Source organism: Cricetulus griseus, assembly GCF_003668045.3.
Source record: "Cricetulus griseus strain 17A/GY chromosome 1 unlocalized genomic scaffold, alternate assembly CriGri-PICRH-1.0 chr1_1, whole genome shotgun sequence".
NCBI lineage: Eukaryota > Metazoa > Chordata > Mammalia > Rodentia > Cricetidae > Cricetulus > Cricetulus griseus.
In genome coordinates, this window is record NW_023276807.1 from 59,810,287 (window position 1) to 59,833,886 (window position 23,600).

At 39.3% G+C, this 23,600-nt stretch overlaps 1 protein-coding gene across 1 annotated transcript in view; it reads right to left on the reverse strand.

Moving 5' to 3' along the window:
- Nucleotides 1-23,600, reverse strand: part of Zmat4 (zinc finger matrin-type 4) — a 281,105-nt gene that overhangs the window by 91,264 nt on the left and 166,241 nt on the right. The window lies entirely within an intron of this gene.

The window sequence follows — 23,600 nt, forward strand, 5'->3', positions numbered from 1 at the left end:
GCTGAGCAAAGGACCTAAATAGACTTTTCTCCAGAAAAGATATGCAAATGGACAATAATTATACTTGATAAATTCTCTTATCCTTAGGATAAAGGAAATTAAGATCACAATGCACAATGATCTGCATATCCCAGAATGGGTGTTGCTGTGATGGCAGGCCAGAAGACCCCTCGAGAGAACTAGTGCACTGCAGAAATGCAAGCAGAAACTGGATAAGGAAGGACACAGCAGAGTCAGCTCTGCAGACAAGCAGAAGCCTGATACATGAGGCTAAAGCCAAGGGCTCAGATGATTGCTAGAAGAGGCAAACCCAGATAGCCACAGCCTGCATGGGCTAAATAGGATCCCAGCAAGTGTGCAGCAGAACCAGGGATAGTTAACAAAGACTGTCCTGCTTCTCTTTCAGATTTGTCACGTGGAACTTTAAAAAGGCTTTTTGTGTGCCTTTGATTTTCTCTCACATTGTGCTGGCAAGTTTTATGTCAACTTGACACAAGATAGACTCATTTTGGGAGAGGTAATCTCAGTTGAGAAAATGTCCTACCAAACTGAGTTGTGGGAAAGCCTGTGGGGCAATTTTTTTTTTGTCAAAGATTAATGTGGGAGATCCAAGCCCATTGTGGGGAGTACCACTCCTGGGCTGGTAGTCCTGGGTGATATAGCAGTACTTGTGTGTTCTAAGAGGAGACATTCTTTGGGAAATCAGGACACATGTCTCAATCATTTCCTTAGTCTCAATCCTACCCAACAAATCAATCATAATTAGTTTGATCAACATAAGTTGACCATAGTTTTAAAGCAGAAAAAAATTACAGCTTAAGAGATTAACAAAATTATTTTCTTATCTTTAACATCTTTGCCCAAAAGTAAAGCTGATTTGGTCAAGAATAACATAAAATCACAGGAAAATTTTCCCCTCTACCAGCAGTCCTCCCCATTATCACCCAGTTCAGCCCTGCATATACCCAGAGCCCACTGAGACAATAAAAATCCTTCCCCCAATGTAAATTGTGTATGTGGGCCCCTATCTATGGACACCCAACCTCCTCTCAGTTGTTCTACACTGTCTCTCTCTTCTAATGCCCCCCCACCTGGGCAATCATTCAGTCTCACTATGTAATCAAATCATGTTTGCAGCACTCAAGCAATTATTCTTCAAAAGTTTCTCCAGGAGTGCATGATGACAATCGAATGATCCATCATAGCTCATCAAATCCAAGCTTTTCTGCTGCTACATAAAAGTAAGCTGACCTAGACCCTGAGGACAGAGCCCAGCCCTCCTCCATCATCTCCCTTCTGCAAGATGAAAGAATATGTTGCCCCTTCTTCTTACCTGATGTCAGGGCCTGGAATGACAGGTTAATGATCTAAAAGCTTTGGGTGACTGAGACACTCTGGAGAGGAAAGCTGACTAGTGACATCTGTGGAAGCTTATGCTAAACAGACCCACACACCAACCCTGTTAGTATCTACATAGTTCCATACTGCAGGGGGACTGGCCTGCTGATGGACTCTTCCATCCCCAAAGTTCCTCCTCTACAACCCTGTAAAAGCCCGAGAGTCCTACACCATGTCCACAATCTCACTTCTACAGAGAGACTAAAGCTTTCCACTGTTCTGTTTAGGGGCAGTTCTGCTTCTGGAGATGCCTGCCACCTTCCCTTTATTGCCAGTTCACCTCCATCTGTCCCTGCCTAACATTCTACACACGCAAATTAATAAAGGCAACCTTTGAAAAACCACGACCCTTTGTAAACAGTTGGTGAGAACTGTGTCCTGGGCTGGCATGGAGGGGACTGCACAGGGGTCTCTAGCAGACCACTATGAGACACTTCTTCAGTACATAGCAAGTGCCACATGTTGTTAAATGTGGAAGAGTGTAGACAGGAAGCAAGTTCATAATTCAGGCCATGGGAATCAAAGGTGAGCTTTCCATAGCGAATGCCACCACAGCAGGATACACACACACACACCACCACAGCAGGATACACACACACACACACACACACACACACACACACACACACACACACACACACACACACACACACCTGTGGAGAGATGTGAACAATGGCAAGCTGAAAGTTCCTTGAAGATGATCGGCTCATCTAAAGACATCCAATGGACTAAAAGCAAAGGAGAATTCTGTCAAAGGGTGAATGAGCCACAGTTCTAGTCATAATACTATTCACAGGCTCCTGGCAACTCCAGTGTTTCAGTAAGGATGGTATAAAACTCAGCTGAGCACTTCTAGATGGGAAGGTGGAAAGGAAAATAGGAACCCAGTCAGGAAAAAGCTTCCAACATTACATTTAAAGCATGTCCCTAGAGCAGCCCTGCTCTTATGAAGGATTTTAAAACCACAGTAACAACATAACAAGGTTTATATTTTATGATTCTCTCCAGTTGCCAAGTAGAAATCAGATTAAAAAGGGGGAACATTTGGGAGAATCTGATGTAGAGGAACGATGAGCCTAAAAGAATAGATTGGGTTTGAAAGGAAAAAAAAAACCTTGAAGTAATAAACACTTATTGGATAGAATAAAAAGGGAGAAAATCACTCCAAGTAAGCAAGTACCTACTGACCAAATCTTCATTGCTAGGATCACTGGGGGATGGAGGGACTCCTCCAAGAAATATCAGATTTTATGGAATGAGCCAAGAAATTCACAGACAGAGCTTAAACCACCCTGCTATATCATAAGGAAGGTACAAATACAAACAACATGCCCTCAACCCCTCAGACAACAACAGAGGACTGTCACAAGGCATAAAAGGAAGAGCTTCTGGTAGCAAAGCCTAGCAAAATGTGACCTACTGTGAAAGGAATAGAATTGGATTATAACCCTAAATATGAAATATGCAGACAGACATATGGCTCCACAGTGTTGTAAATAAGTGATTATGAACAATCTCCTCTATAAAAATTTCAAATGATTTTTCAGAGGCTTTGCCCTCAAAGGGATATCAGACAAGTCTCCACTCCTTTCGTGTATGTTATGCTATAACTTATTCCCAAGAGTACAAAATGACCAAGACTGACAAAATGACAGGAGACAAGCAAGCATGGTTAACCTACCAGTAGCAGTCATAATGATAGGCCATACACTTATGTGACCAGAACAGCATTGTGGGCTTTGGTCCAGCCTAATCATTAGGAAAACATCAACTATAACTGAGGATAACTCTCCAAAATATCTGAAAAGCATCATGAAAACTGTTAAAATTATAAACATAGACAAAAGAAATACTAAAGCAAACAGACCTACTAAGGCAGTCTAAGAAAAGAAAAGTCACAGCCAAGAATATTTGATGTAACAAGTGAATAAATGCCATCCAATATTCTGGATTGGATTCTGGGGCACAAAAAAGCATTTGATAAAAACTAAGGAAGTCTGAGCAAAACCAGAGTTCATCTAATAATACCATACCAACATTGTTCCATTAGCTGTGACTGGTGGGAGATGGGTTACCATCACTAGTTTATATAATCTATAATTAATCTAGAAGAAAGACAAGTGTTGAAAAATAAGAATGTGAGCTAGGATGAAAACCATGAGTCCTCAAGGGATGAGCTGTAGTTCACTGAGCAAGATGGATTGGAGGGAAGGTTCAGAAGTGAAACAACCCAGGAGATTTGTGTCCACTTAGTAAGGGTTTATATTTAGATAAATCTCTGTATAAACAGAAAAGGTTTCACATTAGGGAAGAAGTGTTGTGTCTAATTAGATCACTTCTTAGGAAAGATAATTCTCTTCTGATCTATGAGTGGAGCATGGACCACCTTAGGATAAAGAAACAAATAATTTCTGAACTAATACCTGACTCATACACACCTGGAATATGTCAACTTTGAACATAAGATTGCCCACACTGGGTAGAGATTCCATAAATTGGAGGGAAGTTAAGTATATTTGAATGAATTGAACTGACTGTGGCATTTTTGTGAAAAATATACATCTTCCATCAAGCATTCTATAATTAGTAACACACACACACACACACACACACACACACACACACACACACAAATGCCGAGATATAATGGTCTTTATTGGACATTTGAGTCATAGTCTTATAGTGACTTAGTGACACTGAATACACATGAGCCTCCTCTCTATAACAAGCTCTCATACAGAGTGGTCTACACTGAAAGCCAGGGTTTAAGGTCCTGGCTGGATTATATGTTTTGTCTCATTCTGAAAAAGTCCTGCCTTTTAAATGGAATGTTTAACCATTTTTCATTAATGTAACTAAGATAATCACAGGTGGGGCTTCCATGTTACACATGTATTTTTCATTTTCTACGACTTCCCTGATATTTTTATTTAACCAAACTTCTCTGAATGTTTATATTTATGCATTCTCTTTTAAACGCTTGCTCTATGCTTTGAGTAATTTCTCTAAGGATTATTGTACACATATTTTAACTTCTTATTCACTTTATAATTAATATTGCATCACTTTGCATTAAATGTAAGGACCTTTTATTCTCATACTTCATAACGAAATAGATTTCATTTAATTTCACATGCAGTTGCTAATGCAATTGATATCTATGATATCAATTGATAAACAGAGGATCAACAAGAAAATCAAAGTCTCAAATGATACTGAAGCCAAGGACAACCAAAAGACAGGTGCAGAAGCCCTAACTCAATGGCAGTGGAACACATTCTTAAGTGCATGTGATCTGGTTCTGGGAACAGAACATATATTTAACCATAGACCATGGCATAATAACTTTAGAATGAATACAGAAAGCTATGTAAGTATGTTCTCTATAATGGATGAAAATTAGAAATCAGTAATCAAAAGAAATCAGAGAAACTCACAAATATATGGAAATCAATTCACACACACTTATATAGTCTCAACAAATCAAATAGGAATTTTTGAAGGATAACAAAACATAGTTATGTAAATAAAAATGAAAACACAAGATATCAAAATACACAAGGAACAGCATGGCAGTGCTGAAAGAAAAAAATGTAGCTGAAAACACAAATACTTAAGTAAGGGACACTGCCCAGTTCACCCAAGGTTGAGTTGTATGAGACAAAGATGATTCTACTGTAAGCTGAGATCTGTTATTTCAGTCTATCAGAAACAAACACAATTATTATTCTGACTATTTTTACCTACATGATTTATTTAAATAAGAATAAATATTTCTGAGTGCTTTAAATATTGTGTAGAACTGCACCCAATATCCATGGCTGTGGGCAAATGGCTATAAAAACACAAAGTCACCAATGCCCTCAGAACCCTCTGCTGTAGAAACTGGCTTCTAACTGTGTAATGTATTATCTTCAAGCCATGTCACTGTAATACTGTATGCAAGGACTTGCCTTGCATACATTGTTATAGTGTGGGTGCTGGAGGGTCTCACACTGTGAAGGACTTCCCTTGCATACAGTGTTACAGTGTAGGTGCTGGAGAGTCTCACACTGTGAAGATCTTCCCTTGCATACAGTATTACATTGTGGGTGCTGGAGGGTCTCACACTGGGAAGGATTTCCCTTGCATACAGTATTACAGTGTAGGAGCTGGAGGGTCTCACACTGGGAAGGACTTCCCTTGCATACAGTATTATGAAAGCATCCTCTTAGGAAGTCTTCCAAGTGTGAACACAATCATGTTTTGTCTTTATGCCTCGCAGGTCTTGGCATTGCTAAAACTCACCAGACATCCATATTCGCTCAATACTGAATCACAGCAAAGAACTGACAAGGACGTGAAAAGAATATTTCTTATAAATGTAGAAACAAAAAATGTTAATGAAGTAGATTCATGAAGAATATACAATATTACTAACTAGACATAATTTTAAGAACTCACATTTGATTTTATATGTAATTAATTAACATAATTGCTGTAACAAATAAACAAGAAAAATCACATGATTAATGAAAGTGAGAAAAGGAAAGGGAATATGAAAAGCCGCCAAAATCTTTCATGCTCTAACACTCAACAAACTACAAAGAGATAAAAGCAGTACAGTTAATATTAAGAGCTACACCAGGGATTTCCCCCTTAAGGTCCAGAAAGAAAATATATCTATTCTTGCCAGTTCTCTTTAACATAGTACTGAAGGTTCCAATCAAGGTCATTACAAAGAAAATTAAGAAGTCTTATATTGGTAAAATTCTCTTTCTGCACATAGCATATTATGCTATTTTGCTACATATAAAAATCCATTCCCCTCTCCCTCACTAGCCCATCTCTCTGCAAATGAATGGATTCTACAATGTTTCAAGATATCTTTCTATAAAACTTAATTATGTTTCAATTCCTTTATAATGAAAACTTCAAATTAAAACTGAGAAAAAATCATTTTAATTTTATCAAAACACATCATATTAGGGATAAATTTACCCGAACAAGTGAAAGAGTTGAACATTAATTACCATGAAGCATAAATGAAAGATAGGCCAACAGGATGACCCCATGGCTAAAGGTACTTGCTACATATGCCTGGTGACCCAAGTTTGATCTCTGGAAGCACATAGACATGGAAAGACAGAATTAACTCCAGGAGTTAGTTGTTCTCTGGCCTCCACACTTATTCCATGGTTATATATATACCCTGTGTCATGTACACACACACACACACACACACACACACACACACACACACACACTAAGTGCAATTAAAAATTTTCATTGAAAGAATATCTAAGTGAATGAAATACTATTAGTATTTATCTATCAAATACTCTCTGTAAGATTGATGCATATTTCTTTTTTTGTTTTGTTTTGTTTTGGGGTTTAGTTTTTTCAAGAAGGGTTTCTCTGTGTAATTGCTCACTTGCTTTGTAGAACAGGTTGGTCTCAAACTCGCAGACAGCCACCTGCCTCTGCCTCCCCAGTGCTGGGATTAAAGTTACATGCCACCATCACCTTGCTAGACTGATGCACATCTTTAATATAAAACTTACGGCATCTTAGTCATAATTTATGCTTTACATAAATCGACAAGATGCTGTTAAAACATACACCTCTAGCTAGAAGGAATTCTGAACAGTCAAAGCCATACTGGAAAGATAGAACAAAGTTGGAAGACTGGCATTTTCTGTTTCCACAGTTGTACTGAATTGCTACAGTTTTGTGACACTAGTATAAAAGCACACAAGTAGATCAATGGAATGAGTTGGTGGTTCAGAATTAATGCCATAGGTTTGTGGAGAATCTATTTCCAACAAGGATGGCCAACAATGTTCTACATGGAAATGGTCTGTTCAACACATGGTAGTGGTACAACTATTTAGTTACAAGAATGAAATTACTCCCTTTCCTCACATCATGAAAGTATTTCATAGTGGATCAAATATCTCAATGCAAGAGCTAAAATTATAAAGCAACTAGAAAATAAATGTGGTTGTGACAATAAAATTAGGCAATGCTTCTGTAGATATGAAACAAAAAACATAAAAAACCCAAACATATAAAATATAACTTGGCCAGGTGTTGGTGGTGCACGCCTTTAATCCCAGCACTTGGGAGGCAGAGGCAGAGGCAGGTGGATCTCTGTGAGTTCGAGACCAGCCTGGTCTACAAGAGCTAGTCCCAGGAGAAACCCTGTCTGGAGAAAAAAAAAGGTGAACTGTGGTTATATTTTGCCGGGCACTGGTGGTGCACGCCTTTAATCCCAGCACTCGGGAGGCAGAGGCAGGCGGATCTCTGTGAGTTTGAGGCCAGCCTGGTCTACAGAGTGAGTGCCAGGACAGGCTCCAAAGCTACACAGACAAACCCTGTCTCAAAAAACCCAAAAAATACTAAAACTTCCTGCTTTGCAGGACAGACAGTATTAAGACAGTGAAAACAGTCCACAGAGCAGAAGGATGGTGGCAAAGCAGCTAACTGGCAGGAGACCATGATCCTAGAAGGAAGTGTGGACTGAGTTCAAGGCCAAGTGAGAAACCTGTCTGTCTGCTGCAGCAGTAATCACAACAGCCAGGAAACAGACCGGGCCTAGATGTCCATCCATGGACGAGTGGATAATAAAAATGTGCTACATGTGCATGATGGCATTTTATTCAGCTGTAAAGAAGTACGAAATCTACAGGAAATGGGTGAAACTGAAAAGCATTATTTTATAAAAAGTGTTTCATATTCAAAGACAAACGTCACATGTTCTCTCTTGTATGCAGATCCTAGCCTGTAAAACTAACATTCATTGAGTGAAAATATCTTTATTACACCTTTCTTCCAGAACACTATTTTCATGACTTGACTGCTTTATTTATTTATTTATTTATTTATTTATTTATTTATTCATTCATTTATTTATTTCCCTTTTAATATTTTAAACATACTTACTTGCTACTGTAACTTTTAAGACAATAAAGCATATTGGCTTCCATTTACATTGTGCCCTCTGAAAATGTTCAATCGTCCTTTCTCTATGGCTGCTTTCAAGACACCCTCTCTGCCCTTCAGAAGTTAAGCCAAGTGTGTGTGTACAAGTGTGTGTGTGTGTGTGTGTGTGTGTGTGTGTGTGTGTGTGCATGCACACACATGTGCACTTGTGCATTGGCTACATGAACAAGTGTGCACATGCACTGTGTGTGTCTGTGCATGCATGCATATGTGTCTGTGTGCATACATGTGTGTACATGCATTGCGTGTGTCTGTGCGTGCATGCATATGTGCCTGTGTGCATACATGTGTGTACTTGCATATGTATATATGTGCTCATGCATGTGTACATGTATGTGTGTGTGCACACTTTAACTTTTCTCAGTTCTCATGAGTTTCTCAAACATGTGTCTGTTTCTTTCACTTATGGAAATCTTTTGATAGTATGACCCCATAATGGGTATTTAAAAAAAAAAAAAACTAATCTCTAAGTTCAGTGACTTTTTTTCTTCCCAACCCAGTCCATGTTATAAATTTTCTTATGGTTTTTAACTTATTTTTCACATCCAAAATTTCCATGTGGCTGTGTGTGTGTGCGTGAGTGCGTGCGTGTGTGTGTGTGTGTGTGTGTGTGTGTGTGTGTGTGCGCACACACACACACACACACACACACTGCATTCATGAGTGCGTGTATGCTGCAGCCAGAATAGGGTGACTTGAAACAAAGAAAAAAGACCTACATAAAGAATAGCTGAGATTAGGTAGGCACTCCACACATTTCTTACACACAAGAAGGCATGCCAGTTAAACTCAGTAGAGAGGTTTCTGTAGAGGAGCAGCTCCAACTATCCAGGAGAAGGAAGATGTGGTGGACAGTTTCCACAGACATTGTTAGCATCAGTACTCAGCAGGGAGAGATCTTGCCATTCCTCCCTGTCTGAGGCACTGGGGTCATTGGCATGGCTGTGTTCATGCCAGCAATACACACTCACTCATGATTTCATCTGCTCTCTCTTTCTCTCTCTCTCTGCGTATGTCTGTCTGTCTGTGTTGCTGAGAAATGAACTCTGGGTTTAAGTTAGTAAGCACTCTACCACTGAACAACACACCCAGCTTTCCTGATTAATATTCTGTTTTTTAATCCATAAGTGCATTTTATTTTATACCCTTGAGTATAAATAAACAAATTAGCTCCTTTTTGGACCATTTCAATATTTGTCTCCCCTCTCTTGAGTACTAATCACATTCTCAATTTCCTCATGGTCATTTTTATTAATTTAGAATTATATCTAGGTATAATGAATAAAAACAATGTGTAAACTCTGTGCTCTATATATTCCTCTAGAGTGTTTCCTTTACAGCAGGCAGTGAACTTAGATGAACCCAAACCTAATCTCTCTCTCCTGTGATGAGGGTTGAGGAGATGTGGAAGAGACAGTAGCTGAAATTTCTGCTCAGTACAGTGAGGCTTTGCTGGGCTGCTTGATGATGGCATTTTGGATGTGTCATTCAATGTCAGGATCAAGTACAGGCAGAGGACATATAATAAATTTGGGATGTCCCCTACGAATCTTGAGTTTTTCCTGTCATGAATTTTCCTTTCACTTTTCAATGCTGTGGGTCATTCAGATCTCTTAATACCAATTATTCCTCTTGGGATTTCTTTCTTTCTTATTTTTCTTTTCAGTTTTTAAATAGCAATTCAGCTTTTATCTTAATGAATGCACTGCCTGATGCAGTTAGCCTGTCATGGTTCTTATCAGAGTTTAAGGCTGTCTGCTTGGTATTAATGAATTAATTCTGAGAGGGGGAAAAAGTAGACAAATTATGAGATACTCAATTCTGCTTCCCAATTGTTCATTTCCCTCTAGTTCTGCCTGCTTTGGGATTACTCTTCATTGTCATCAAGTAGATGATCTTTTACTTTGTCCAGAGTCTGTAGATACTTTGAGCAGGAGGGCACATTTGGTGGAAGTTCTTCCACTATTAGTAGATGCGTGATCCTTGTGGTTGAGCAACAGCAACAGTGAACTCCACTCACATGATGGCCACACTCAGAGAAAATGAGAGACAGGAATACTATGGGACGATATTTGTATGTGGGTACACATGTATGGTCAGTGGGCTACAAAGGCCATTGACTACCTGCCCTACTGAAGAATGTTTATACCTGGGGCCTATAGACAGGTAAGTGACAGAATGTGTGCCTAACATTGAGGGACAGAGCAGGAAGAGGACAGGGCAAGAGTGAGAGAATCTGTGTGTGTTGACTTGTGAGGATTGAAGGAAGACCTAGGGGATGATGGCAATATAGTAAATCATTGCTTACATGCTGGCTTGTATGGGGCTACATGTTGAGATACAGTTTGCACAGATTCAAGACAAATAGTAGCATGAGGTTATTTACCATGTTCACATGCTTACATTGCTCCTAGACTGGTGAAAACCCCATAGGGAGAAGACAAATAAAAATTCTTTTGTGGACCTGAGGTAAGGTCAATTTATTAAAATGAAACCTGGAGAGTCAAAATCCTATTTTGGAAGAGCAATTACCAAGCACATGAACTCAGAATAAATTATCTAGACAAACCTAAATGGGGAAAATACTAGATGGTGACTCTGTCTGATCAAGTCCTCCTACACTTACATTATAGACAAGAAACCAAGGCCCAGAGAGGTAAACTGTCTCCTCTGACTTCCACTAATGCTTGGTCACAGAGACAGGACTGAAACCTGGACCAGGCCTCTGAGTCCACTCCCTTGAACTTCATTTAGAAACCATTACTTGTAAAATCAAAGCCTTCAAGAAGAGAGATGCAATTCTTCCATGTAGAACCACACACAACATCAAGACTCTTATTTACAAAGCGTCAGTGCTCACCAACTCCTTCCAACTCATTTAGCAGCTTGCCAGCTAGTGTCCATAAAAAGCTGCACTACCACCTCACTGGTCCATTAGCTATTTCAGTAAATTGCATTATTTGTCATAATTTATAAAAGTAGACTCTAAATCTGAGTTACTAAATATTTCTGTTCATCATTTAGGTCTACAGATTCACTTAGATAATGCAGATATGGCAGTCACCTTCCAAACAAAGATCCATTGTGGCAAACATTATTTCTATTGTCAGGACCCCACAAGTTTTCAGATTTCTAGAGAAATATCTACTTGTACTGCTGTAAATTTTTAAGTTAAAGTGAATTTTCTAGGCTCCCCAGAGAAGTTTTTCCATTTCTTACACATGCAAGTCATAGGGGTTCTGACACATTATTTAAATCATATTAACATGTGTACTTCAGCTGCTTAGAAGCTGGCTGAGCTCAAGGACCATGCCTACAACACGACTACATTTTAGGTGTTGGGCAGGGCCAACAGCACAAAAGCCACTTCAAAAGTAAGTGATGAATGAGTAATGAACAGCATTCGTTCAGGTGACTCGGAACAATGAAAATATGGTGCTGTATCTTGGGCAGCACTTTTAGTCCTGGGCATAGAGCCACACAAAAGTTCTGAACACAATCCATCACTATACTTCTCTCTCAGCTACAAAGTCACTGCTTTGAGGGGGAAACTTCAGGGAATGATAATTGCCAGTAGCAGAACATATCTGACAAAATAGATGTGTTCTCAATTGATCATTTCACGATCTACATTTTATTCTCTCTTTCCTTTTCTTCCTTCCTTCTTTTCTTCCCTCTTTCCTACCCCCTTTCCCTCCCTCCTTTCTTTCTCTGTTCCTTGTTGTAAACAAAGTCTTTGGGTACTATCTTTAGGGATGTGAGTCTTAAGAGCACTTGTCACACAATTTCACCTGTCACAGAAGCCACAATATTGTGGATTTATTAAGAGAGGAAGAATGTCTTCTTTAAAATCCAGGACGATGTCTACATTATGTTCTAGGATTTTTGGTGTCTGTCACATGGTAAGTGCTCATTAAATATTAGCAAAAATAACAGTCAACAAGCATCTCAATGGGTATGTAGTACTTTGAGCAAAACTTATGCTTTCTTTTTTATCTTTTTCAGATTGTTTATTTTTTCCTTTTTAAATTTAAATCAGAAACAAGCTTGCTTTACATGTCAATCCCAGTTCCCCTCCTCCCCTCCTCCCCTCCTCCCCTGCTTCCCACTAACCCCCACCCCAACCCCTTTCTGCTCCCCAGGGAGGGTGAGGCCTTCCATGGGGATCTTCAAAGTCTGTCATATCATTTGGAGCAGGGCCTAGACACCCCCTCCCCCAGAGTGTCTAGGCTGAGAGAGCATCCCTCTATGTGGAGTAGGCTCCTAAAGTCCATTCGTGTGCTAGGGATAGGTCCCATAGATTAACCAGACCTCCAAACTGACATCCTTGTTCAGGTGGTCTGGAACAGTCCTATGCTGGTTTCCCAGCTATCAGACTGTGTTCCACGAGTTCTCCCTTGTTCAGGTCAGCTGTTTCTGTGGATTTCTCCAACCTGGTCTTGACCCCTTTGCTCATCACTCTTCCCTCTCTGCAACTGGGTTCCAGAGTTCAGCTCAGTGTTTAGGTATGGGTGTCTGCTTCTGCTTCTATCATCCCCATATTCATAAAAGAAACATTACTAAAACTCAAACCACACAGAAAACCTCAAACACTTATAGTGGGAGACTTCAACACCCTGCTCTCACCACTAGACAGGACCACCAGACAGAAACTTAACAAAGAACCAAAGAAATAATAGAAGTTATGACCCAGTTGGGTTTAACAGACATCTATGGAACATTCCATCCAAACACAAAAGAATATACCTTCTTTTTAGTGCTTATTTCTTATACCACAATTATTGAATCTCATCTACGTGATACATCTGCAAAAGAATTTAACATAAAGGATACTTAAGATTACCTTTTCTGCAATTAACATAAAATTTTAATTTTATAAACAAAATAGTCTCCCATTTATTAAAGGACAGGTTTATCTTGGTTTTAATATTGCTGTGTCTTATTTTGTCAACAAAATTGTGCCACTACCAGCCATAACAACTTCAGAGCCAACATGACAGATATATCCTACCATAACCTTAGGAAAATACTGTACTGAGCTTCTTCAAAATGCCATCCTAGCTCTTAACCTTAAAACAAACAATGGGGACCTCCAGGCAGCACCAGTAAAGGTCTTGGAGCTCTGAGTAAAAAAACAACTGTCTAGCAGCTGCACATCACATTTTCAGCTTCCTCCATGCAGCCCCAGGTGACTGCTAACAGAAGTCCCTTGAGCAGGGCACATGTGGGGTTATTTTTGCATTTTTTTAGTTAACATTTTGGAGTAAAGATACTGGTTTCCAGATAAGTTCATAGTTGTTTAAAATGCAGCAGCCATGTCTGAAATTAGGAATCTAGTATTTTCCAGTCCCAGTTTAATTAGTTTGTATACAGCACTTACATGGTGGCAGATGTGCAAAATGGATTCCATTTTAAAATTCATGCTCATCTTTTCCTGGGATCTAGTCAATGAAGATAAAGATCTAACCAAGCTTTTTCAGACAGCGATGCATTTTTTAGCATCATTAGGAAAAGTAATGGACAAAACCTGCCCCAGATGAGAAAGGCACTGGCCCACAGGGTGTAAATAGGCCACTGTAAATGTTCATCAAGTAGATTTCTTTTTGGATATGAATTTGAACAGAAATCTAAGTTATTACTCATACTCTTCATTATATCTGTTTTTTTCCTGCTAAGAGTTCCCAAGGCCTAGAGTTTCCTTGACCAGATCATAGAGAATCCAAATCTCTGGCTCATTTTCATGTGGCTGGAGTGGGGCACAGAGATTGTGCACAGAACAACACATCTCTTCCCTCCTGCTGCTCCTCCTCAGCACCCTTCAGGCCCTGACCAGAGTTACAGAGCCATTTGGTCTCAGCTTCCTGGCCTTTGGGGTCTACTTATCCCAATCCAGCAAATCCTCTGCTCCCAGGCAGTGCTAATGTATAAATGATTACAGTCATGACATAGAGCATGTCAGCAGTAGGAAAAAGGATCCAGCAAACTCTCTGTTCCCAGGTAGTGTAATGTAAAAATGATTCCAGTCATCACTTGACTCGGAGCATGTCAGCAGTGGGAGAAAGGGTCCAGCTTTCCCTGATATACAAAACAGCTTGTCATGGCTCTAAGCTATCTTTCCAGCTTAATTTCATCCAGACAGTCAATGTGTCTTAATCCCTTGGGATGCTCTACTCCCCATCTTCCACCCCTTCACTCATGCTCATCTAAATACCCTTGTCACCAGCGTCCATGTTTCCTGGTGCTCATCTCAAGTTGGAGGGAATTACTTTCTCCTTTTAAAACCCTAAAATCATTACAATTAAAGGGCTTTTAAACTCTTTCCTTTATGTTGTGTTACATTTCAATAAAGGTGTCATTTTTTTCTTCTCCTTTGTTCTACCCTTTAAATTCTTTCAGATTAAATAATGAGTCATAAACAATTTAGTATTCTCTTCAAAGTTCAGGGACAAATTTTTTTCTCATAATATGAACTTAATAAGCTTGAACAAACAAGCAAGCAAGTGAATGAGTGACCGACTGACTGAACGAATGAATTGAAGATAATCTCTCGTACATCATAATATTTCCCAACCTCATTCCCACTAACAATTATGACAGGATATGAGACATTTAAACAGCTAAATTGTCTAACCCAGAATGTGGGCTCTGAAGATCAGAGTAAGCCTACATGCAGCAGTTTAGGTGTCAAAACACATTAAAAATAATAATGCAAAAATAACCAGGTGTAATCTAAGCTAAGTATTTTCTTCAGCACTTCTACCATTCAGTTTAGAATTGTGTTCTATAATTATCATATCTGCTTAGAGGTCCTATTTTCTGCTGATGTTTAACTAGTTAAACTACTTTACAGATTGAAAATACTATATAAAGGAGAAACCATTGTATTTGTTTTAATTGATTAAACCTAATAAAATGTACCTTTATTGACATAGTAATTTTTGTTAAGTATGTGGTGCCATAAACCTTTAAATTGTCCCCTTGAGAGCCATGGTTTTGACTGCCTGAAAGAATGGAGGATGTAGAATGTGGTTTTCCTGTTGGAGAGCATGGCAGAGACCAATCATGTAGGACTTCTATCAACAATATATGGATCTAGACACTGGATAATCCAAAGGGGACAATATGACCTTTATTGTCATAACTCCAAGGTTGGGTTAAATTGAAGCAGACTGCTAGTCTTTGAGGCCCAGTATAGGATACTCACACTTCAGAAGACTATGAAAGCAGCAATGTGGCAAGCAGGGTAGTTTAAGGCCCTAGGACAGTGTTTCTCATTCAGTGGGTCATGACCCCATTTAGGGTCAAATTACCCTTTCACAGGGGTCACTTAAGACCATCCTGCATATCAGATGTTGACAATATGATTCATAACATTAGCAAAATTACAGTTACAAAGCAGCAATGAAAATAAATTTATGGTTGGGGGGTCACCACAACATGAGGAACTGTACTAAAGGGTTGCAGCATTGGGAAGGTTGAGAAGCACTGGTCTAGGGATATGGCTGTATAGTTCAGTGGCTGACTGCTTGCCTATGACTTGCCTACCATGAGCAAGACCCGGGGTTCTCTCCTCAGTCATGGAAAAATATCAAAGTCAATCAGGACTCACCTAACAAATCCTGTTATATTTCCATGTGTGTGTTAGTCAGCTTGTCATCACTGTAACAAATACCCAAGTTAATTCACTTACAGAATAAAAAGCTTTTGGATTATTAGTTAGTGACCCAATGGACCATTACTAGGGAACTGGGTAGTAGCATATAGTGACTGAGTAAAACTGTGTCATGAATAGGAAGCAAAAGAAAGAGGAGGGGGAGAATGAGAATCCACTGAAGATATTTCCATGATCCTGAGACCACCTGCTAGGCTACACCACTTGAAGAATTGTGCCCCCTTCCCAATAGTGTCATGTTGGGAACAGTCTCCAATACATTGGCCTTTGGGGGAAATTTTGGACACAAAGGCATTCAAAGTTTTTCTGTTTTCTTTACTGTTAAACCTTAGCACCCCAAAACTTTCTTCAAGTAGCTCAGGTTGGTGTAATTTCTCACTAGAAATAATAATTAGGCTAAAAACCTTCCAGAATATATTCCTGCCTGTAATTTCTCCCCCCCACCACCAAAATAGCCTTAGGCTGACATTACAAAGACACAGATATCAACATGTGCTTTCCTATTGAGAATCATGAACTGGGGCTTCATTATCTGCAGACAGAAATAGGGACATTCACCTGTCACTATTATCTGAGGATTTCTGCTCTTCTCTCTGCTCCTAACACTGCCAAACATACTTATAACCTCCATCATTCTACAAGGCCCACATGGTACTTCTACAGTGTCATCCTCAGCTATGGCCCCATCCCTATATGCAATTACCTAACATGAGAGCCTCTCAGTCATCCTCCCAAGCTTGCTTAATGCCACTCTATCTCAAAGCCTTGAACTTTCACAACTCTATCTCCAGTGGCACTCTCATCTCACTTCTTCAGCAATTTGGCTCTTTTATTAACTCAGCCAGATGAGACATTTGGGTCAGTCACCCAAGTCCCCTGTTCTGAGATGACTATCAGGTCCAATTTCCAGTGAATAAACTGTGCCCAAAAGCAACAGTGCATGCCTGCTTAACACTGTTGCTGCTCCACCATGATGTTCCTGAGCTCAGCTTTTAGGGAATTCTGATCTCAGGCCCACTAGCAATGGTCAGCACTGGTAAAGAAATCCCAGCCAGTTGGTGTTACCTTTCAGGACTAAATGAACTCCAGGGTCTTTGCTTTAGTCCTGTTAATCACAGACCAGTGCTGGATCTCTAATAGAAATGTTGGCTCTCCTAAAAACCTGCTACGTGGCAATGTAGCTTTGAACAAAGGAAGCATGAGGGTTGTATTGATGGAGGTGATAAAGCAAAGCCACTGTTGGACAGAATGTATAAGCAGCCCAGGACAGAGAGGAGCCAACCCTTGAAGAAGAGGAGAGGTGCAGTGCTTGGATTCACATGCAGTACCACACAAACACTTACAATGCTCTTGGAGAAAGTAGGGACCCTTTATTGTGACCTATGAAAACATACTGAATGTGGCTACACTTACCAGAAAGCTCACTTTCCACCCATCATCAGCCTTTGGCTTACTGATGCTTTCTGTGCTCCTTGAACATGTCTTATTCTTCCTGCTCTAATGATCCTGTGATCTAGCTGGGGCTCTCTGTTTGAGACAAGCCATTGCCTCACATCCAACTGTTTCACTGGTCTTTAGGTTGGAGTTCAAGAATGTCAGCAGTTCTGCAAAGCTGTCATTAACCTGTTTCAGGAAACCCACTCTCCCCCATCTCATTATTCTCTTGCCATTCTTACTGTACCTTTAGCACTTATCACAGGCTAAACATGTTTGTCTTCTGTCATCTGATAAACTGGGAGTCTTCTCTGCCTCATATGCATGGTTTGTGGTAGAAGCTTGGGAAATGCCAGTGGGATGAATGGGGGAATGAATGGATGAGTAAATCAGTGCATCACAAGTGAAACACAGAAGTAACATACATCATGACCCTGCTTATGAAATATTATCCCTAGCCACCTAGTCAGATCTTCCATTCCAATGGAATCATGAGAGACAGGTGGCCCATGACCAGGCTATGTGAACTCCAAAGTACTGGAATTCTTGTAGAAGTCAACTGTCCACCTTCTCTGACTCATTGTGATAGGTATAAAGTACGCTGATGCTTTCTGCTGGTCTTAGAAAGGTGAATTCTGGTCCCCCACATCACTTGGATATAACTAGACTTAGTCACACAGTGAGATTCTCTTCAAACCTCTGGATGAGATTCAAGGAAAAAGTAAAGACCTGCACTGTTAGCCATGAGAGACCACCTTTTCTTCATTTACTCAGTTTTACACATTTAAATGCTACTCTATACTTAGTATATAGTCACATATAATTTAACAATGACCTCCATTTGAACACCATGATCTCAGACCAATTTGTATTACCCCTCTTGCTGCTGTACTGTAGTTATCCCTGGCTTCCTAACCCAAATGACTTTGTCTCTCCACTTCTAATCTGTTTCACAGGGTAAAATGAACTATTTCCACTCTCCAGGACATCCTAGCTGCAGTTGGCAGCAACTTGGACCCTAATTCTGCTATAGAATCAAGAGAAACCACAATTCAGGAGCACAGGACAAAGACACTCCCAAATTCATCCATGGTATAGTGGTTTGAAAGAAAACGGCCCCCAACGCGTATGCCACCAATGGGAGGTGTGGCCCTGTTGGAGTAGGTATGGTCTTGCTGGTGGAAGTGTGTCACTATAAGGGGGGACTTAGAGGTATCCTATGCTCAAGTTACAGCCAGTGAGGCAGACCACTTCCTATTACCTGCATAAGATGTATAACTCTCAAATTCCTCTCCAGCACCATGTCTGCCTGAACACTGCCATGTCCTACCATGATGATAATAGACTGAACCTCTAAACTGTAAGCCAGCCCCAGTTAAATGTTTTTCTTTATAAGAGTTGCCATGGTGATGGCGTCTGTTCACAGCAATAAAAACCCTAACTAAGACACATGGTAAATGTGGAAGATGGTAAACATTTCTTGAGTTTAGTTTTAAAGCACTGAGCTTCTAGATAATGTTTACCTTACCTTGTTCTGAACATTATGTGATTTATTCCCCCAGAGCATCCTTTCTTTCCTTAAGTCTTGAAGATCTATTGTCCAGATGCCTGAGCATAGCTACTAAAGGTAACAAAAGGCAGAGAAGTTGCAAAGTCTAAATATGCTAAGCCACCCACCTCCTGGGAATCTAGCAAAGGCTAAGCCAAGATTAAGCAGAACCAAAGTAAGTGGAGCCAAGTCATATACATCTCACAGCAGAAATAATTCAAAAAGTGAAAATCTCCCATTCCCATGCTCTACTTATTTTGAGGTAAATCTGCTCCTTTTGACTCACATCCCACTTTTGTAATGTGAAGTCCTACTTGAGTTGCTTCCTCCCCTTGAAATCATTCCCCATTACAGCCAATCCACAGAGTAGCTGCAATTATAGTGAGAGTTAGAATGTAAGAGCCCCTCAGAGAACTGTACCTCTCAAGCCCTCACTTTCAGGAAGAGTGAATGTGATTTCTTTGGGTTTTCATAATTTATTCCAGTTCACATAGACTCATAAACTCCATATGAAAATTTACTTATTAAAAGAATACCATAATTCTGTCAAGAATCTATTTCCGGAAAACTGAGTTAATTGTGCTTATTTTATATAATTGAGGTCTAAGCAAGGCTTGAAAATGTATTTCAGCATATCTTAGTTGCTCAACCTCAACCTTCTAAATGGAAGAGTGGATTGCTCATGGTTCTAATATTGCAGTGCTGAGTCATGGAGATGGGTGTACCTGCAAGCGGAGGTGTTGAGTCATGAAGATGGTGTTCTGTAGCAAGAGGTGTTACATCATGGAGATGAGTACACCTGCAAGCACAGGTGCTGAGTCATGGAGATGAGTACACCTGCAAGCACAGGTGCTGAGTCATGGAGATGGGTACACCTGCAAGCAGAAGGTATTGAGTCATGGAGATAGGTACACCTGCAAACAGAGGTGCTGAGTCATGGAGATAGTACACCTGCAAACAGAGGTGCTGAGTCATGGAGATGGTATACCTGCAAGCAGAGGTGCTGAGTCATAGAGATGGGTGCACCTGTTATTGAGGGCTTAGACCTATGGCTCTAGTAGCAACTTAGAAGAGAAAAGCCTATTGGCAGCTCTAGACTTTAGAGCTGTAAAAAGAAAGAACATGTATAATTCAATGATTTTTAATGTGTCTTACAGGGCTATTACTCTTTTGATTCTTAGAAGCATTATTAATTTTTTAAATGTGCTTGAAAGCTGTGTCTTCAGACAGAATTACAGCAGAAGAATCTAGAGTCCTCTAAACAACAAATAAACCTGGATTTAGTCTCATTCTGAAGCTTTTAAAGGAATTATTAAAACGTATCAAATGAATATTCTATATGCAAGTAGTCAAAGTTTCAGAATTTACACTGCCACAATTTGTAAATAAGAAAGTACCTTCTATAGATGTTTTATGCTAACACAAAAAACTAAACCATAAAGAAAAACTCTAGGGTACTTTCCAATCATTAAATTTCATAATTCTATACTCTGATAGCTGTTTTTATAGTAGACTTTATATTCAGGAAGAGAGACAGGCTTTCCTTGTTAAATTATAATTCAGATGTAGAGATGCAACCATTTATTTTCTTAGAAAAAAACAGAGTCAGTGCTTGACTGTACATGCTAATTAATATTTAGGCCAATCCTACTTCTAATGCTTTGTTAGTTCATAGAAAATTGACTTTTTAATTTTTTACCTGTTACTTAAGGGTAACAGGCAGAACAATGTTTCCAGTGACAACACACAATGAACACCAAACATAGCAGAAAGTGCACATTGTTTGTATTATGAAATTACATGAAAATAACAGGTAGAAAATTATGTGTAAGCCACAGAGATTGAAGTCAATGTATAAAAGTGTCTAAATATTATCAGCCAACACATTAAATTACATATTTATACTTTGTAATAGGTTAAACAACATCAAATATTCAACATGAATTCAAAAAATGATGCACAAAACAAAACATTTGCCCTGGCTCCAAAGCCTTAAAGTCATCCCAGATCATGTGACTATGCTTTGAATAATTTAATTCCCCCACACTGATCTGCAGATAATTGATTCTTACTCAACAGTCCAGATAGCTTTCTACCTACAGACTGAAAAGCTGATCCTGAAATCCATACAGAGTGCAAAGGAGTTAGAATAGCCATGCCATCTTCAAGCTGGAGACCAGATAGTGCCTAATTTCAGGATTCCTCCAATGCTAAACAATCAGTCCAGTATGCCAGACCCTGAGGTTACCTGGAGAAAACAGTTGTCAGGAAATAAATACACATAGAAACAACAGATTTTCCTCTTTAAAAAAAGATTGCATTTATTTTTATTTATATGTCTAAGTGTTTTGCCAGGAGCATGTGTGCACACTACTTTTAGAGGCCAGAAAAGGGCATTGAAACACTTGGAACTGGAGTTACAGAGGTGATAAGCTACCATGTAGATGCTAGAACCAAACCCAGGTCTCCTGCAGTATCAGTTAAGGCTCCTAACTTCTGAGTCATCTCTCCAACCCCATAAACAACAGATTTTCAATAAAATAATTCAAGGCAACTCAGGAATGGATATTAAATATTTAGCAAAATTTTCAGAATCACTGTGCAAATGAGTATAAACAAAATTAATTTCAACCCTGTACCTCAAACTAAACAAAAAGTATATTTGAGATATATCATAATATGAAACATAATAGCTAAAACTATGAAGCTTGTAGAAGAAAATCCAAGAGCATCTTTGGTCACAGGTATAAACAATGATAATGGATGAGTGTGTTCATGTTCACATGTGGGGTACATGTGGGGTTCAGAGGGCTGGGACTAACCAGGAACATCTACAGACATTTCTCATGATATAAAAAAGTCACATATGAACATAGGAGTGTGAATTATGCCAGCACTTGCAGTGTCAAAACTCATAAAAGTATAACAGTATACATTCAAGTGTACAAAAAATATACATTTTTAAAATTGGAAGGATCGTGAATAATATCTTATGAAAATTATTCAATTGGGGACCTTTTAGAAATGAGGCATACAGAATTGTGGGCCAGGCTTTTTTGGTTTGTTTTTGTTTGGCCTTCTCTGATATTCATTCAGCAATTTTTGAGTAACTGTTACATGTCTTCCACTATTCTAGATGCTTTGAAACTTCCTATCAACTAGAAAAACTAACAAAAGAGTCGGCTTTCAAGTTGCTAACAATCTATATGGAGAATAGGAAGAAATATTTAAAAGAAAAAGGAATATCATGATAAGCAATAACTAATGTAGTATTTAAAACCATGAACATGATTTTAGAGATGAAAAAGCTAGCCCATAGCAACACCGTCATCATCCTCCATCTTCCTGATGCCAATTTTTTAAAGTTATGATATGCCTATACTTATGATATATTTGCCTTATTAATTGATCATGCTTTAGGGTTATGTCAGAAATAGCATGTACAAGTGCATCTCTGAAAACATGCCAATTTTCCAATGTTGCTTTATTCCTCAACAGTCTGTAGTATTGAACACTTGCATAAATATATAAAAAGCATCAACTGGTGTGAGAGAAAAGGTGGATCCAAGGACAGCATTCCGTATGCTATTGAGTCACAGCCCAGTAGAGGTACCAAGACAAAGAGCATCCTTTTGTCTTCATATCAAAGACAAGCCACTCTAGTGCAAGAGAATCTGACGCCCAAGTCATTAAGATGTGGTTGCACATAAAAGATGCAGTGCAGATAATTCAAACTAGACAAGAAAAATGTGCTGTAGCAATAATTCTTCTTCATGTCATAGTATCTGGCACAGACAATAAATAAATCCTCATTTTTCTCTTCCAGTGCCCTGCCATGAAGGAGCCACAGAGCTTACGTGTTATCTGCCATTAATAGCAACTTTGTGGGGGTGGTCCTTAGCTATGGAGAGACTTGACTTCTGTATGTAAGACAAAGACTTTTACCACCAGAAATCCCCCCAACAAAGAGCAGCCATGTCACTGATTCAACACCTTCTACAATGCAAAGTCAGCTAACATACTGAAGTAGAAAAGACTGTGTGGTTTTTCTGTAACTCGAAACCACACAAAAAGTGAAGCGAAGCTCTTGCAAGTTCGATCTTAGGCACTGTTCAAATGTTATGGAAGAATCAGCATCAACTTCAGCTTTGCAGGTGCATCCTGGGCCCTGAAACTCAGATCCATGCAGCAGTCTAAGGATCTTCCAGAACCATGCATTAGACAACTGTTCCCTGCTAATGTATCCTGTGTCTCTTGGTACACCCATGATTTTGCTGGCTTATCCTTATTTCCTGCTAGCACATCTGGCTCCAACTCAAGTCCTATTTCTTAGCAAGTCTTTCTCAATAAACTTCACAGCATGGCCTTTGACCACACGTTTATAATTAATAGTCACTAAAATCACTTACTGTCAGAAGCATCCCTCCCTCTTCTGGGTCCAACACCACATTGAGGGATTCAAATCACAGGTTCTTCTTGCAGAACCCAGTTGAAACCAGGTGGCCTTCTCAAAACTTGTTTGTAAATTTTTGTATTGTATAAATTACAAGTCTTATTATCAAT